This window comes from Oculina patagonica, chromosome 7, assembly GCF_052425735.1.
Source record: "Oculina patagonica isolate OP01 chromosome 7, crgOcupat, whole genome shotgun sequence".
NCBI lineage: Eukaryota > Metazoa > Cnidaria > Anthozoa > Scleractinia > Oculinidae > Oculina > Oculina patagonica.
The window spans coordinates 22,753,409-22,769,872 of record NC_135764.1 but is presented as its reverse complement, the minus strand read 5'-3'; the positions used below and the strand labels follow the sequence as shown (position 1 = coordinate 22,769,872).

Genomic DNA, 16,464 nt, shown 5'->3' with positions numbered 1-16,464 from the left:
ATAGTTTTACAGGCGAAAGCTTATTCGGTAACCTATGACCAATAAATCTATGAATCTCGACTGCAATCATGCATTTGTAAAGTAACAGAAAACGATAGAAAAGCCAAAAAGCTATTTTTGAGTCTAATGCTTGCGTGCGCTTTGCGCATGCGCATTAGACTCTTTGTTATATGAAAAAAGCTGCTGGCAATCCCAAGGGAATGGTTCGGGATCGATAATCGTTCGCTGTAATGTAGAAAACAATGATCAGCTGCAAGAACGGACTCCGTACGGACACGCACGATTAGTTTCAATTAAAAACAGCCAATCAGCGACACGTGTTCCCACGCATAATTAAAAGTTCTTTCTCAAGTCACGATTATTCAACACTTGAACAGGACGAAATAATTTTCCAGTTAAGACATTTGTAAGCTTTTTGTGAAAATAAATCTTCGTTTTTAGTTCAGTTAAGCACTTGTGTTTTCGTCTTGCTTAAAAAGCAAGACGTCTTTGAGAAAAAATATTTCGACGGCGACTCGCGTTTATTTACACAATGCGACCAAATATTTATTTTGTTTTAAAAAATAGAAAACTTTACCTCGGTTTTTGTATTTAAGTCATTCGAATTTTGACCAATTTTTTCTTTACAGTGCAAACAAAAACCTTCAAAAATAAAAGATGTACATGGATAAATGTAAATCAAGTTACGCGACTAAATCAAAATGCGTTTGTTTGGCCGCTTTGCAGTATTACACTGTCCCGGCCTTTGCCATACACTGAAATCGAATTTCATGCTTTTACGACTCTCAGAGATCTTAAGTTCTTCTTACAGCTAGAAAAATCATAAAATGGTTACATTGATATGGAAGTGATGATTCGCGAAATTTGTACATCATGATAAACAGTCTTCGCTCCTGTGTATGGTAGCTCGATAATAATTGCTTAGTTTCCAGCGTTCAAAAGGTCATCATTATATTGACGTGAGCATTTACACCCGTTTTTAGGAAAATCTGTCACTAAGTGCTTACAGTACAATGGAGTAACAGTCACTATTTCAAGTGCTTTTATTGCAAAATCTGTTTCAAGAGTCATCATCAAAATGGTGAAAAATCTGAAAGAAAACGATGTGAAGTTCTTCAACCCTTGTTGTAATGAACATGCTTTTTGTAAATCGTCACGCAATCTTGTCCAAATGTTTAATCGTTTCTGCTTTTACGGACAATACGGAAGAAGTAACATCAACTCCTGTTCATACTTTAAATTTTGTGAAGCATATAACATTTATGACTGTTTCGTTTTCATCCATAATCATCCACGATGCCCCTAGCTTGCTATAAGCATTTTAAATTAAACTCCCGAACACAAACCTCTAACCAATTTTAACCGGCTTACGAAAACCGCGCAATCTGTATCATTATGCCATACGGCATTAGACTCATGTCACCCTTGGTGACCTATTTTTTTAACAACGTGACTTGTTGACTTGGAATTTGATCCTTGAATGGCGAAACGAAAATTGTTTTCTGCAATGGACGCTGTTATAGTTAACTAGAATAAAACGTTCTAATACAATCACTTCTGGTAAATATTGTAAATTGGACCGGCTTTAGTTTCAACTACAACACGTATTCTAGTGATTTTTCCGTCAGTTTGCCACTTATAGCGCTTGAGACCCTGTCGTCGATTTATTATTTATAGCAAGGAAGAATAAAACTCCTAACATCACTATTTTCTCACTGGATTAGATTTAAATGACTTTTCAGGCCGAAGATAATTCGGAAAAACTATATACCTCTTATTAATCGAGTTCGAGTTTTTTTCCCGTCGACTTATGGCCCGCGCGCTTCGCGCGCGGGCCATAAGTCGACGGGAAAAAAACGAGGATCCGTATTTTACAGTACGGACCGAGAAAACGAGGTTAATAAGATATTTATTATATCTCTTACTCTGGAGAAAAGAAAACATTTCAAGTCAAGAGTGCTGGAAGCGGCTTCGTTTGACTGACGTACGTCAAAGGCGAAAGGACGAGTGAATTTCATTGGCTTTGTCGTAAACAATTCACAATTCAGCCGTTTAATAGCTCGATTGATAAGCGTATAAACATAATTTAAATCCAACCTTTACTACTTTATTTCTAAAATTAGTTTTACAGTAATTTCAGTGACAGGATGAAACTAGATACAGTGCAAGTTTCCTTTGGAATAACTTCTAAAGTTCTTTGCTTGGCGACGAAAGTGCCGCGATTGACAACATGCGTTATAGCTTATCAAACTTTCGAAAACTTATGGCAGTGTTTGTAGAAAATACTGAACGAGAAAACACGTATAAAGTTTGAAGGAACTACTTAAAAAAGGCGGCGTTGAATGCTACGTTGAAAGCTTGAAATGCTGTCTGGCTCGTACTCAGCTCTATCGCGTTTGTGTACGTATTTGAAAAACTTTCCGAGGAGCTTCAAGTTATCGAGGACATCAGCAGGTACGTTTTCTACATGAAATGTTCCATCAGTCTGCTCTTGACAATAATTGTCGAACCGTTTCCATTCACTTTTCGTCTTCTTGACCGTGTTTGCATATTTCTCGGCACTGATGAAACTTTCAAGTTCTTGACTTGAATCCTGCCCGGGTTGCTCTAAGTCCGCCACATCAGGGAAGTTTTCTCCTTCCAACAGATCACAAAAATTGAGTTTAAAGTTCGGTAGACCTTCTTCGCTTCGCCTTTGTTCCTCGCTTTTTTCCTCTGACTGCGAACGTTGTAGGAAGTTTTGAAAATCTTCTTCGCGAGACATTTCAACTTGCAAAGGCGTACGGCATCAGGAGAACTCTCAGTCAAATTTCGCGGGCCGTACTGCAGAATACGGCCCGTAAAATTGACCAATCACAGCGTGCCTTTTATCTCAGAGATATAATAAAACCAATGAATCCCTATTGAAAATTAGAATATATAAAGTTAAAGAGTACAGAAAAGAAAAATAGGTCTCTGCGTTTGTTTTAAACGTTATTTGAGTTGTAATTTGATCCTTGAATGGAAAATCGTGTTCATTATCCTTCTTCTTAGACACTTCATAACATAACATGCAACAAAAAGAGTTTCATCGTAGACCAGGTCGGTGATCCTGTGTCGAACCACTTCAATCCGGGAATTGTATTTTTTTTTCAAACTATTTCAAAAAAATTGCATCGCCATCCACGTTCCCAGTTGAACGATGCGACCGATCATATATCACATAAAGTCACTGCCGCCAATAACAAGACTACATGTCAGCTTATTCAGTCAGGTCATGTTTTGTTATCTGTGCGACCTTTGAAGAGAGAAACAATTGTGTTGGCATATCAGTTGCTCACTCGACTTTGTCGAAGTATTTTTTCTGTAAGATTAAATTGGAAAACTTGTTTAAAATCACGGCTGTCGCCCTTTCTTAGCAATAAACCGGTTCCGCAAATAAATGAAAAGGAAGCAAAGAAATAACACGGAATGGCAAAATTATCTTTATGCTTTGTTTCGAACCTGCTTAAACTGAAATTTGATTCTCAAATGGCCAATCGTGTTTCACGTTTTGCTCATCGCGTTAGAAATGTGGGAACTCAATACCAGTGATCACATAGTCCACGAAATTACCGCCAACCAATAGCAAAGTTACATGTCATCGTATTTAGTGAAGTCAGATTTTGTTATCTGCGAGCGTTAGAGAAAAGAACATCGTGTTTGGAGTCCCTTAGTCGTCGGTCGTGTTATCGCAGTCAGTCTAATTTTTACAGAATCATTTTGTTCTGTCCACACCTTGGTAAGTTGATAAACGTACTATGCACTGATTCGTTGTGTAAGTAGCTTGTTGTCGGTTGTTCATTTTTCCGCGGTTTTTTAATATGGATTTCTAGGTGTTTACAGCCATGTCACTACGAGTTTTTTTAGTAATTAACCTGTTTTGTTTTACTGTGTCCGTGGTTTTGGTTCTCAACCTTTTTGAACAAAAACTTGGTTCGTGTGGACTTTCAACTAAGCCAATTTCTTCTAATGGTTTGTTCGTCAGTTTGCAACAACCAGCATTAGAGACCCTATCATCGATTTATTACCTATAACACGAAGGAAAAGAACTCAAATTGTTCACTATGGGTTAGATTTGATTGATCTTTCACGCTGACGCTTAGTCGGTAAATTACTAACCGATAAACCGTGATTGTAACTCGTTTTTTTTATAACGTGAGTTGAATAGAAATTTTATCCTTGAATGGCGAATCGAATTGTTTCATTCGTATCTCTGCCTTTTTTTTTCAAAGGAGCGATTCTAAACCAAACAATAATAGTAAAGGCCGGCTTTGGCTTGAACTAAAACCACTTCTACTGATTTTCCGTCAGTTTGCCACAAGTAGCATTTGAGACTCTCTCGTCGATTTATTATTTATAACTAGGAAGAATAAAACTCCTAACAACAGTATTTTCACACTAAGTAAGATAAGAATGATTTTTCAGGCAGAAACGTATTGGGAAAAATGATAACCAACAAATCTCTACTAAAACTTAATTTAACAGAAAAAAATATGTCTGCGTTTTTTTTCAACGTGATTTGAGTTGTAATTTGATCCTTGAATGGACAATCGCGATAATGTTCCTTCTTCTTATTCACTTCATTACTCAACATGCATCAAAAAGGGATTCATCGTAGACCAGGTCGATGATGCTCCTTCGAAACCATTTCAAGCCGGGGAATGTGCTTAAACCAAACTCATTTCAAAACATTGCATCACCATCCAGTTTCCCCCAGCTAAATGATGCGACCGATCATATATCACATGAAGTCATTGCCAAAAGGAATATTATGTTTGTCAAGGCATTTTCCAATCTCCTGCAAGATCATATTGGTCGGTTTAAAGATCAATATTGAGTTCTTTGTTGGAAAACTTGTTTTAAATCATGGCTTTCACCCTTTCTTGGCAATATACCAGTTCTGAAAAAAAAAAAAAAAAAAACTCACAGTGTATTCTAAAATTGTCAGCGTCTCAGTTAAATGTAAAGGAAGCAATGAGATACAAGAAATGAAGGGCAAAATTTTCTAGATGGCTTTGTTTATGACTTGCTTGAACTGAAATTTGATCCTTGCATCGCGTTAGAAATGTGGCAACTTTATACCAGTGATCATATAGTCTACGACCTTATCGCCAACAAAAAGCAATGTTATATGCAATCGTATTCAGTGAAATCAGGTTTTGTTAATATCTGCGACCGTTGCACAAAATAATTTCGTGCTTGAAGTCTCTGCAGTCAGTCTATTTTTTTTCACAGAATTATTTTGCCTGGTCTACATTTAGTTAAATAAACATACTATGCACTTTTCGATTTGTCAAACGCTCGTTTGGGTGTTTTACTTAATCTATTGTTTAGTTTGCCGTGTTTAGCATGTTTTGCACACATCTGGCCGAAAGTTTTCTAGTTTTTTGTAGTTAACTTGATTTAGTTTTTTTGATTTCGTCCATGGTTTTGGCTTCTCGATCTTTGTCAGTAAAAAATGTCTCATGTGGAGTTTTACCTATTTTAATCTCTGTTGAAGAGCGGATCTTTAAGGACCTTTGTCACGGATTTTAACAAATTTTTGAACAACCGAAATATGTTTTTGTGTCATAGAAAACCTAAAAATAATGGTCCATTTTTATTAAAAATTGAAAACAACAACAAGCCTCTTTGGCTATGGTTGGCTAAGATAGCAATGGATTGCAGTTTGAAAAATTGAGGCTAATCGTTTCAAGTTGTTTCACGCGTCTTCAAAAAACAATAGATATTATTTACTGCCCAGGTTTGAGTACAAGCAGCAAAAGTTATACTAGGGTATCTTAGAGATATTGATTGCTGCGAAGAGTTGAGTAGGTAATGTAGAAGAGTTTGTAAGGACTTTTTTATAAACACAACAATAAACAGTATTTTTATCAACACAGTTATGAATAGGAACGGTTCATGAAGTAAACATGCTAGTTTGAACAGGAGTAGTGCCTGCAAGAAAAAAGGGAGCACACTATATCACAAAAGAAAACACGATAGCTGTTTCAGTGAAAGCACAAAATATATTTAGCATTTAAAGATGTGTTCATCGGCCAATACATAAGGCAAAATAATCAAAATGCGAGAATTGAATAAGCAAAAACAATACAGGGAGGAATAAATTCAGATATTCGACACGAAACAATCATACAGACGGACGCCGTATCATCATCATCATTTATCCGTTCTCCAAGTGGAGAATTGGGCCGTAAGCTCTCTTGCCTCCAGGCTGTTCTGTTCTCCGCAGCCGATGCTGCTGCTGCCCATGTTCTTAAACCTTTCTTTTCCAGCTCCCTTTCGACAGTCCTTCTCCAAGTCTCGCGCGGTCGACCCCGTTTAACGACGGACGCCGTATAAATAAGTATAAATACTTGGAAAAGTAGCAGATTTTTTTGTATGCTCTTCAGTTAAAAATATTGAAAATGTTTGCCAAGAAAGTTAAATCCTTACCGTTTTGTTCCAGCTCGACTTGCAAAACTGAACTGCCAAGAAAAAAAAATCCAAAAAACAAGTACATGTACCACAGAATTTAACAACCACGAGGAACTCTTTGAATTTACTCAAACATTAGCATAGAAAACAATTCGCGCCCTGATGTCGCTCGAAACGAGCTATGGCGACGAACGTCAGCTACTGAGCTCAAACTATGCCGATGAAGGCGCTACAACTTTTACCAAACTCGCCGACTTTTACCTAGTTTTTCGCTTGTGTTTACATGGTCAAAATATTACTACAGTTCAGATCGACGAAACTAATAGAAGGCAATCAAAATCTTCAACAAGAAATTAAGTGAGATGCGTTGGATAGCAAAACAAATAGCCAAATGGTGGAAGGCAGTGTACATAGTTTACCCGGTAGTTTAAAAATACTCACAGTGAATATTGGTGTGTTGACTGTTCATGTTCCAAAACCCTATCGAACATTCGAATTCGATGAGATCAGTGTCTGTAAATAATTCAATAGAAGGCACTCAAATGAAGTGAGATAAGTGAATAGCATAGGAATAAACACAGAACATTAAACGGAAGGGAAATAAGTTAGATTGCAAAGAATATAATTATACTAACACTGATCATTAAGACGATCGAGTTGACAAGGCTCCAAACCATGTGCTCCTGCTTGCCGCAAGGCATTGCGATAAAGAATGACAACTAAACGCAAGGGATTGTCGTACAAAATGTAAAACTGAAGAAATCGAGAATTTGAGGCCCTTTATTGCCTTATAAGCAAGATTATAACTGCTGCTTCGCTCGCCACGCTCGCTGCGCAGCAATTATCTTTTTAAAGATAATGATTCCAATGGGTAAAGTTGCCTATACCACTCATTTCTGAACAGTTGAGAGCAAAATTCGGCCAAATCCCCGTGACGTAGCTCCTTTAAATAAGCGAATTAAATCATTCAAACGTAAAAAAAATTTGACAACAATTTATTACAGTACAAAGTTTTAGCTAGCCACTTTGGTTCTCGCCTAGTCATAATCATTTCTTTTATTGATTTTATTTGCAAGCTCATATTTAGCAATTATTGGATGAGGCTGAGTATGATATGAAGAATTATGCAGATCGAGGAGGGTGTTATCCGCCGAAGCCGAAGGCTGAGGCGGATAACACCCTCCGAGATCTGCATAATTCTTTATATCATACTCAGCCTCATCCAATAATTGTTTTATTATTCATTCAAAATATTTCCAGAGCTCCAAATGCACAAAATGAATTCAATAGGGTTTTGACAGTAGGCAAAGTACACAAATACATAACAACGTTCGCTTTTAAATTTGATTTAAATTTCAAAAACTCGGTTACCTTCATTAAATTTCTTGTCCTTTATAATTTCGATATTTAGCACTTGCTTGAAGTGTCTATTGAAGCTAAATCTGATGACACAAAGCGATGTTTTCGAGTACAGGTTTCCATCGTTCTTGCTTACTTCGAAGTAGAATTTTCGTAAAACCGCTCCAAGTCCTCCGCTGTGGCTGGATCAGGGATCTTTTCCTCTTGAAGATACGCTTTCAAAATCGATCGAATCCCCTTCGTTGCTTTTTCCGTGTTTTGACTTTCCTTGTCTTCTAATAACTTTAAAATTTTACCTCTTCGTAATGCTCAAATCTAGCGGCCATTTTCGCGCTTTCAACCTGCTCGGCAGCAAAGCCGTTCAGTCGCGCCACGTCAGCGGTTCTTGGGAACGAGATTGCGATCGGATAATCATCCTTAGGAACGAGGTTGCGATCCAATAATTCTTGTTATTATACATTGTAGTAACTATCTGTCTTCTCATTGGCTAAGAGCGTACAGTTAATTCTGAGAATCAGCGCAACCTACAGATTAGTGAATAATCTGCTAGCAGATTATTCAATAATCTGTAGGTTGGGCGCGCAATGCATGATTTCCGAGAGGAATGTGGGACACATCTGACAGCGAAGGAAATTCCGCATAGTTCGTCGATTCTCTTCTCCAACCGAGCAAAACATTTACCTAAATTGAAAAATTTCTGGATAATAAATTCTCGAAAAACACAAAATGACCGACAAAGATTGCGGAGGAACTATTCCACGAATACCTTGAGAGAAAAGCATTCAAAAGCAAGACGACAAGTAGGAATTAGTAGAACGGTTGTAGTCCTTTTGTCCTTATTTTTTCCAGAAAAACAATGTATAATAAAAAAATTACTAAATTCGGTTTTTGTGATATCCGGAATAATTTAAGATCTCGGTAAGTGTTATCAGCCTCAGCCTTCGGCTTCGGCTGATAACACTTACCTTGACCTTGATTATTCCGGATATCACAAAAACCTCATCCAATAACTGTTTAATATTTGACGATAATCGTCCAATAATTTGAATTTCTTCCAAATTTGGTCGGCGCTGGTTGAATGAATAATAAAAATAATTATTTTACTTTGATTCGAAGTGCAAAACAACCTCTAACGACCCAATAAAGTAATAGGCTTACAACTCTTCAGTAGTTGTCCTACATTGAACGAAGAGAAAGTTATGTCTCCCTTAAATTTACTCAGGCCACTTTTTGTGGACTTAGTGCACGGTTTTTAGATCTCGGCATTTTGTTTCAAGATTTACGACCTGAGGGTCGTATCAACTTACACTAATGCTTATGGGCAATTTGGTTTCAACAGTTTTATTCTAGTGGTTGAGGGGTTTCCGTCTCAAGCACAAACTTGAAAAATAAAATTGGTTTTATATGACATAATGTTTAGATTTGCATGTGGCAAACATGTTTCTTTGTGTGTCTAGAACAGGTAAAAGTATTTTGTTTTTAATGTAAAAAGAATAGCTTTGTAGGATCACAATTCTAAACCAAGATTTAGAATTGTGGTGCCGTCAAATAAGTTACCAATTCACCTGTAATACATTAGCTAAACATGCTTTGAGAGCTCTATGTGAATTAGTTTTAAATCCTTTTAAGATCCCTTTGACTTCAAAACCGTATTTGTCTCTTACACAGTCTACTAAACACACCGAGGAAAACTGTTTTTTTTTTAATCTCGTTACTTAATTTACGGGATACAAACAGAAAAAGAAAGATGTGTTGCGTTTCTGCTAAAGACAATAGCAACAAACAGAAATTGTGTTTCTTTTCCTTACTATTTCAGTCATTGAAGATGAAGTTTTGGATTGCTCTGCTGTTCCTCCACCTCCTCTTGACTACTGCATTTGCAGCAAGCATACGTAAGATTCTTTTCCTTGCCTTTCAATTTGCAAGTATTTGCACTGCAATATGTTCTTTTGATTTGGCCACTTCCCTTTCGAGAATTAGTTTTAGAAAGACTCTCACGTCAATAACGAATTTTCTGAATGGATGATTGTGTGTGTCTTAGATCAGGGGAACTATGGCCGCTTATCTTAGTCATATTACTGGCCAATAATTAATACACACTTCTCAAAGACTGTATTTGTTACCTGAACTTTGTATATGGCGAACACACCTTGCCGGAGAATTAAGTCAGCAAACACTAATTTTACAGTTGTGTCAGGTGGAAAGTACTTCACAACGAACATTACCAAAATATGATCTGGAAATTAAACGTATTTTTTAATTACTACGCGCAAAAATAAACAATATCTACAGTTATTAATGACTGGCTCACAACATGTTGCCTTTTGCTGACCAGATCAGGCTCTTCCTTTTTACTTTTTTGCCTTCTCAAATTTGCTTTGTCTCTTAAATTCAGATGGGGCATTTAGAGGAAAGCAAACGCGTGATGACTTTGGGGCTACTAAACGAAGTAAGTAAAAACAGAATTCACTACGGTTTATGTATTTTCTGTGTTTTTTTTTTCCACCTGTATTTTCCTTGTGACTTTTTTGTGATTACAAACTGAATGTTAGTTATCATTACTTGACGTTGCTTGTTAAAACATTAAATGCCTTCAGGAAAAATGTAGTCATTTACTTAACTCGGTTATTTTTTCCAACAAATGATTCATAAGAGGCTACATTAACAATTTATCATTGAACATTTCCGGAGATTTACGAAGATCTACCCAAGTTGAAGAAATCCAAGGAATACTGCTCTGTATTTACTAGACATGTGAGTTCTGATTGGTTGGAATGATGACATATCTATAGGACATTGCACAGTATATCGCCTCCGTAACTTAGAACACATTTTGGGACATTTTCAGCTGTTTGATGGCAATCTCAAAAATGAGTTTACAACATTTATACAGAGAAAAGGTCTTTTGTTTCAGGCGATTTTCGAGACATCAAATTTCCGTGTTTTTTTGTGATGTAAATCAAAGGGCTCTTGTGCAAGCTCATTCTTGTATTGACTTATTTTCATTGTTTTCTTGTTTTAACAATATATTGGTACAGTTGAACGCTGCTAATGCGAACCTTCGAGGGAGACAAGAAACAGCTCGAAATAGCAGGGGTTAGGTTGCAATAGCCAATAGTTAATCATTGAAAAATGTTTGAACGGAAATGATTTGAGTTTGATCTAGCGAGTTTTTGAGGAAACCGTAAAAATAACTAAACCGTAAAATCTAGCAAAAGTAAAAAACAACCGTTACCTGCACCTCTAAAACACTAAGAAAAAAAGAGAAACGAGGATTATTATGATTTTTAAGGACAGCAAATGACAAACTAGTAAGGAAAACGTAATTAAGCTGCATCATTTAAAGACCAAAGCTGATTTGCTTTCATGGGGAAATGACAAATTTAACAAAATATTGCTCACGTCAGTTTTTCATGCGTCTGTCCTGTTATTGATTATGAATTCATACACCTCGCGGATCCAGCTTCTTTGACATTATCAATATTAGGACTGACTCATGTAAAACTGACGTCAATTCGCTTTTAACAATAAGAAACTCAAACGAGTTTCTCTAACAACAGCAATGCGAAACCATAAACAAGTTTCGGAGGTCGTCAATATTCCCAGCACAGAAAAACAACACGATACGAACGAAGGTGTGTGAAAGCACTGTTTAGTTACCTTATTGTTATTTATTTTCGCGGGAACTTAATTTCGCGAAAATGGAACGGGAATATTTCGCGAGACTTAATTTTCGCGATTTGGCCAAAAATACGTAATTAGCATAAAAAATACAATATAAATCGCTTAAAATTAATTTTCGCGGGTCTTTAATTTCGCGATTTTTTGAAGATCGCGAAAATCGCAAATATTAAGTCCCGCGAAAATAAGTAACAATATTAAAGGTACACAAAAATTTCAAAAGCAATGGCTTCTAGAAAAGGGAAAATTTTCATTCACGGATCACTTTTGCAGAAGTCAAAGTCTAATTTCCGAACATCAAAATAAATACATACTTTAAAGGGTCAAGGGGACTTTAATGCTTTTCGGTTAAAAGTACTAAAAATAGCGAATAGGTCTTCTCGTACACGAAATGCACCTATAGTACATCAAGATGGAAATATAAAGTAAACTGTTTTTTAAAGAAGATGGGAGCCATAATAGTTTTTAGGGGTTTTTCCAGTCCACAAGGACAAAACGTAAAAAATCCGCCTGATTTTTTCAAGTTGAGATCTAAAACCCTGATGGCATAAAAATAATATGACTTGTTTATCGCTTCAGTACACTAGCTTGGTGATTTTTAACAAAATTGGACCACTATTCGTTGTTTCCATATGTCTTTTGGCTTTTGAGTTTTTGAAGTGAAACTGGTGACAGTGTCCCCTTTAGATGAGATTGGCTTTCATTCATCGATCCACCAAAGCGTTGCGTCTGTCCGCTTATCGACAATGAAAATTGAAATTTTAAATGGCATCTTTGAATGTTGGTCGTATCATCTGTTTAATTTCAGTGGGAGGTACCATGGAGAACGAGATTTATAATAAAGTGTTGCATGTATTGGGTAAGACTTTGTTTTCGTGATCATTTATAAGTATGACATTGATCATTTTACGTTTTGGCCTCAATATTTAAAATTTAGAAAACTTGAAAAACATGAAAAAACTAGAAAAACATGACCTCATGAAAATACATCAAAAGTATTGTCAGAATAGTAAGCTGGCATAGTGTTTATAAAATAGAAGAAGAACATGTTTCAAAAACGGAACGTCTATATTGTCGTTCCTCCATAAGTTATTTACACCCATATTGTTTTTGGTCTGTTTCAGGAATAGTTGAACAAATACTTAGAAACCAAGGCGGTGACCCAACACAATTTAAGCCCAAAGGTGGTAAATTCGTAGGGCGCTGAGTCGTCTGATGAAGGTAGGTATTGGTAGAAGTAAACAGTAACCCGCGCGGGGACGGGGGGGGGGGGGGGGGCGAAGGAAGAGTATTGAGCAATTATATTCTGCCTTCTCTCCCTAAAATATCCCACAGAAAGAATTACTTTAAAAAGAAATAAATCTAGAATACCCTTTTTTGTCCTTGATTTATTTATTATTTTGGAATAATGTGGTATCTATCATTATTGATCAAACGGCAAATTACACATTCCTAGACAACCTTTGAACAACATTTATAGTAATCATTCAAACCACCTTTTTTTGCAACACGGTTTGATGGAAGCGGAAAACGTAATAATAATAATAATAATAATTACAACAAAAACAACAACAACAACAACAGCAACAACAATAACAATTCCTCTTGCTCAGGGAAAGAAAGCAGGGGGGTTGAACTGGTCTATTTAGTACAGCTTTTTACGTCATATTTTAAGTTGCTGTTCTTGTATTCTGTTTCAGGTTATCAAAGAGTCTGATATAACGCCCCTTTAAACATAATAAATCAAAATGATTGAAGTAAAATAAAGTTTCAACGTCTCGAAATTAAAATATTGAGCTGTTGATATATACACTATCTTAAGAGCTTATCAGTTGTTAAGTTTGGCCAGCAGTCGTTTATATCCCCGAATAACCAGCAGTATTAAATGGAGCCAACATTGTTAAAGATCTCATCACTTTTTCAGCTAGCTTTCCTGTAGTGTTTATGAGACTCGTTTATGATCCATTAAATCCAGGTTCGACTCTACATACAGTCGAGCCTGTAGTAAACGATCACCATAAAGTCTATGTGGTCGCCTACTGGAGGGGGTCGTTTACAAGAGGTTATACCACATGGAGTAGAAATTCTGAGGTGTAGCTTGTCTTGTCCTTAATAAACCAAAAATCGCTTTATTCAACAACACAACTACCCCTGGGTGTCAAAGGGTTTTTTCTTTGAAGCCGCAATCTTTGAGCTGCGAACAAAAACCAAAAGCCCTCCGGCATCCACGGTAGAGTACATCTAGTCATTTGAAGAAGGTTTCAGTGCATCCGGTTCAATTTCCAGGTTGCAATATTAGCAGTGTCACGATAAACCAAATTGTCATTGGAGAACGTCGGATATGCATGCGAGAGGTAAAATGCCTAATGCGCGAACAAACTTTGTCATCGTTTCAAGGCTTAACCCTATTAAGACCGGGGGGGGGGGGGAGCGGGGGCTTTTGAGGCCCGCACTGACTTTGAACTCTTATAACTTTGTTAAGATTCAACCAAACGCTGCCAAACTTTCTGAGTTTTCCTAAAGTTTATCTGGCAATAATTTGGTGGGTTGGATGATGTGTCAGGGACTTGTAATCACCATGGCAACGGCATTTTTATAGGCATGTTTTTCCAAATTTGTAACTTTGCGTGTTTCTATTTATAAAATTAACTTAAATGGAATTATTTTTGCATTTTTACGGTTTTAAAGCACATTTTTATTGGTTTTGAGTACTTTGCAGTAATTTTGGGTGGTTTTCTGGCATTTTGGAATATTTTGGAATCCAAGATGGCGGATCAAAGATGGCGGCTGTTTTGATCATGATGTAATTGTCAGGTGATGTGACGTCACCATCCCACGTGACGGATACCAAAAGAAAGATGTTTGGTCGTACAGTACATCCTATAAGTTTCATTGTGATTGCTTAAATATTCTAAAAGTTACATAAGGGGGCTCCGGTCAGAGAAGGTCGAAAAAAGCCCAGTTTAAGGCGTCCTGTTACCCAAATGGTGCCCGAAGTAGTGGGCCAGTAATGTAGGTTTATGTGCTATTATTAAATTCTCAACCTCGGATATTACATTTCTAGCTTTCTGATTGGTTCACTGAATCCCGGTTATCAGCTCGTATACCTATGTTTGAAATTATATGGGGAATGAGTGCGGCTAGTGCCGCTCAGCGTAAAATTTTTCTGCGGGAAGCGACAGCTTCATCAGAAAAATGGTTGAAAACAGCAAATTTGGCGAGCTGTATGGACAAGAAATAATCAGCGGTGCCTACAAAAACCACAGAAATGCCATAATAAAATTAGCTACGCAAAACAAAAGGATTGCAGTGCGAAAAGTTTAATTAATAATACTTGTAAATGCACAACAAGAGCGAGTGAAGAAAGTAGAAAAGCAGCAAATAATTTACAAAAGAACGGCAAACTGACGCAGTTTCATTCATTGTACGTCATAAAATTAGGCTCAGCACTTCTGTAAAGTTTGTTACCTTTCAATCTTGGTCTTGTCCTTTTATACTTCAATAAACCTGTTCAACTTTCAGCTCCATTTCGCTTCAAATAATATAGCAGTCTTGATGACAGCCGTGGATCCGTAAAGAAGTACAATGTAAACACTTGCTTCGTTCGACCTGCACAAGACGTGTAGTTTCCAGAAAAGCTTTTGCTTCAGATTTTCCCGTAAATCTTAACTGTTGTCAAAATTCCCAGGATATATAGATGATTTTAGAGGAGATTGTTCGAGGAAAATCTTGGGAAGAAAACTCTCTCGCTCGCTTTCCTCGTGTGTTTCATTCAACTCAGAAGTGAACACCGCACCACAAATTTTCCCGCCTCCTCATACTATCACTTCGTTTACATCAAACTGAAATATCCAGTCGATTTTAACTTGAAGAAGAATTTAATAAAACAATTATTCTATTATTCTATTATTCAATTATTTAATGTAAATAGACCAGAATCGTTTTTGTACTTATATTATATTTTAGTTTAAACAGTGTCCCCGATTAGTAAGCTTAAGGCTAGCTAGAAGACTAGACACTTAAATAAAGTTCTTATTATTATTCTTATTATTATTATTCTATTCGCCCTTGTTGGATACGAGTCGTTATAGCCAACGAGGCGCGAAGCGCCGAGTTGGCTATTTACCACCTCGTATCCAACGCGGGTTCATAGAATAATTGTTAATTAACGCAGTTGACTTCGAGAGGAGAAGAATACAATACAATACAATACAACAACTTTATTTAAACACGGTAAAAAAGTTTAAAGCTAAAAGCTTGTGGGGCCGTGTACAAATTAAAAATTTAAAAAGACATATAAAAAGACATCCTAATATTGAGAAGATAGAAAAAATTCACTATTATAATAACAATTTAAAAATTCAATAAAATTTAAAAACATCATCGTTCAGTCTGACAGTCTGCGTGGATAACGCCTCGAAGCTAATATTTTTAAGAATGTTCTTGCCTTTTACTATGTTAAAAAACGACTTAAAATTACTAGTTTTACCGTGTAGTCGTTGTGACAGGGCGTTCCAAATAACGGATCCCCTGTAAGCGATTGAGTTTTTCATAAAGTTGGTGAAAAAGCGCGGTACCACTACCTTGTAACCGTTCCTTAGTCCATGCTTGTTTTCCGCTTTTACAATGATATGGCGCATATCTGGTGGTGTTAAATCGTTGTAGACCTTGTATACTAATTTCGCTAAACCGAGCTTGTACTTATAAAAGATAGAGTCCCATTTCGCCTTTTCTAAAACTTCCTCAGAGGGCATATCACGCAGGAAATTAAAAATAATACGTGCGGCTCTACAATGTAAAGATTCAAGTGACTTAAAGCCGTCTTTGTTACAGTGACCACCCCAGATGGGCAGTGCATAGGTCACGCCGGGCAAAATGATCTTAAAATACAGGTCTAAAAGCATGTTTCTAGGAAGAAATCTACTTCTTTTGATGAGGTTTAATTTTAGTGCAAACGCCTTCTTAACTTCCAAGATATGGTGTGAC

The 16,464-nt window shown here is 36.7% G+C and overlaps 1 long non-coding RNA gene and 1 pseudogene across 2 annotated transcripts in view; one reads left to right on the top strand and one right to left on the bottom strand.

The window, feature by feature from the left end:
- LOC144659292 (uncharacterized) overlaps positions 1 to 16,464 on the bottom strand; it is a 141,518-nt pseudogene that overhangs the window by 84,186 nt on the left and 40,868 nt on the right. The gene's annotated exons all lie outside the window — the stretch shown is intronic.
- LOC144659688 (uncharacterized) lies at positions 3,699 to 12,701 on the top strand. Its single transcript, XR_013571947.1, has 5 exons — positions 3,699 to 3,760; positions 9,614 to 9,689; positions 10,193 to 10,246; positions 12,287 to 12,337; positions 12,603 to 12,701. It is a non-coding gene; the product is annotated as an uncharacterized LOC144659688 (long non-coding RNA).